The sequence below is a fragment of the Triticum aestivum genome, chromosome 7A, assembly GCF_018294505.1.
Source record: "Triticum aestivum cultivar Chinese Spring chromosome 7A, IWGSC CS RefSeq v2.1, whole genome shotgun sequence".
NCBI classification, from domain to species: Eukaryota; Viridiplantae; Streptophyta; class Magnoliopsida; order Poales; family Poaceae; genus Triticum; species Triticum aestivum.
Genome location: NC_057812.1, coordinates 720,266,122 through 720,269,084, shown reverse-complemented (window position 1 = coordinate 720,269,084; position 2,963 = coordinate 720,266,122).

Sequence of the window (2,963 nt, the reverse complement as noted above, 5' to 3'; positions counted from 1 at the left end):
AAGCCTACGATGGAATTACTCACGCACGACGGTGAGCATCATGAAATTGGTGATGGAGGATGGTTGATGATGACGATGGCGATGGATTCCCCTCTCCGGAGCATCGAACGGACTCCAGATCAACCCTCGCGAGAGGTTTTAGGGCTTGGTGGCGGCTCTGTATCGTAAAACACGATGAATTCTTCTCTCTGATTTTTTCTCTCCCCGAAACACAATATATAGAGTTGGAGTTGGAGTCGGAGAGGCACCAGGGGGCCCACGAGGTAGGGGGTGCGCCCCCCACCCTTGTGGAGAGGTGGTGGGCCCCCTGGCCTTCATATTTTGCAAGTATTTTTTATATTTTCCAAAAAGTTGCTCCGTGAAGTTTCAGGTCATTCCGAGAACGTTTGTTTCTGCACATAAATAACACCATGGTAATTCTGCTGAAAATAGCGTCAGTCCGGGTTAGTTCCATTCAAATCATGCAAGTTAGAGTCCAAAACAAGGGCAAAAGTGTTTGGAGAAGTAGATACAACGGAGACGTATCAGAGTTGCATGATCTCATAGTCATAGGAACATGTATAAGTTATGGAGAAAGCAATAGCAACAAACTAAACGATCATCGTGCTAAGCTAACGGAATGGGTCAATTTAATCACATCACTCTCTAATGATGTGATCCCGTTAATCAAATGACAACTCATGTCTATGGCTAGGAAACTTAACCATCTTTGATTCAATGAGCTAGTCAAGTAGAGGCATACTAGTGACACTCTGTTTGTTTATGTATTCACACATGTAGTAAGTTTTAGGTTAACACAATTCTAGCATGAATAATAAATATTTATCATGATATAAGGAAATATAAATAGCAGCTTTATTATTGCCTCTAGGGCATATTTCCTTCATGTATTCCGTAAATAGTCATACGTGCTTTATTAAAAGAAGTTGCATGACATCTTTTGTCCTACCCTCCCATGGCAGCGGGGTCCATACTAGGAACTAAGGGATATTAAGGCCTCCTTTTAATAGAGAACCGGAACAAAGCATTAACACATAGTGAATACATGAACTCCTCAAACTACGGTCATCACCAGGAGTGGGCCCGGTTGTTGTCACTCCCGGGTTGCCGGATCATAACAGGTTGTAGGTGACTATAACTTGCAAGATCGGATCTAAGACATGGATATAATGATGATAACATAAATGGTTCAGATCTGAGTTCATGGCACCCGGGACCAAAGTGACAAGCATTAAGCATAGCAACATCAATCTAGGAACATAGTGGATACTAGGGATCAAGCCCTAACAAAACTAACTCGATTACATGATGAATCTCATCCAATTCCTCACCAACCAGCAAGCCTACGAAGGAATTACTCACTCCTGGTGGGGAGCATCATGGAATTGGCGATGGAGAAGGGCTGGTGATGATGAAGAACGAAGATCCCCCTCTCCGGAGCCCCAAACAGACTCCAGATCTGCCCTCCCGAGGAAGAACAGGCTTGGCGGTGGCTCCGAATCATGGATCACGATAATTCTTTCTCCCTGATTTATTTCTCCGATAATAGGTATTTATGGAGTTGGAATTAGGGTCTGTGGGGCCACTGATGACCCATAAGTATTGGGGATCTATCATAGTCCTTTCGATAAGTAAGAGTGTCGAACCCAACGAGGAGTAGAAGGAAATGATAAGCAGTTTTCAGTAAGGTATTCTCTACAAGCACTGAAATTATCGGTAACAGATAGTTTTGTGATAAGGTAATTTGTAACGGGTAACAAGTAATAAATGTAAATAAGGTGCAGCAAGATGTCCCAATCCTTTTTGTAGCAAAGGACAAGCCTGGACAAACTCTTATATAAAGGAAAGGGCTCCCGAGGACATATGGGAATTATCATCAAGCTAGTTTTCATCATGTTCATATGATTCGCGTTCGGTACCTTGATAATTTGATATGTGGGTGGACCGGTGCTTGCGTACTGCCCTTCCTTGGACAAGCATCCCACTTATGATTAACCCCTCTTGCAAGCATCCGCAACTACAAAAAAATAATTAAGGTAAACCTAACCATAGCATGAAACATATGGGTCCAAATCAGCCCCTTATGAAGCAACATATAAACTAGGGTTTAAGCTTCTGTCACTCTATTAACCCATTATCTACTTATTACTTCCCAATGCCTTCCCCTAGACCCAAATAATGGTGAAGTGTCATGTAGTCGACGTTCACATAACACCACTAGAGGAGAGACAACATACATCTCATCAAAATATCAAACGAATACCAAATTCACATGACTACTTATAAAAATACTTCTCCCATGTCCACGGGTACAAAAGTAACTACTCACAAAGCATCTTCATAATCAAAATCAGAGGATTATTAACTATTGATACGTCTGCAATGTATCTATAATTTTTGATTGTTCCATGCTGTTATACTATTAATCTTAGATGTTTTATAATCATTTTATAGTCATTTTATATCATTTTTTGGTACTAACCTATTGACATAGTGCCAAGTGCCAATTGCTGTTTTTGCATGTTTTTTACATCGCAGGTAATGAATATTGAACGGAGTCCAAACGCAGCGAAACTTTTTGTTGATTTTTTTGGACCAGAAGACAACCAATGGGCCGAAGAAGCACCTGGGGGCTGCTCCGCGGGGAGAACAACCCACGAGGGCGTTCCTGGAGGCCCAAGCGCGCCCTGGTGGGTTGTGCCCACCTCGGGTGCCCCCGGACTGCCTCTTTACTCTATAAATACCCCCAATATTCCAAAAACCATAGGGGACTCAACGAAAATCAATTCCACACGTCGTAGAGTCTAGAACCACCAGATCCAATCTAGACACCATCATGGAGGGGTTCACCACTTCCATTGGTACCTCTCTGATGATGTGTGAGTAGTTCTTTGTAGACCTTCGGGTCTTTAGTTAGTATCTAGATGACTTCCTCTCTCTTGTTTGATTCTCAATACAATGGT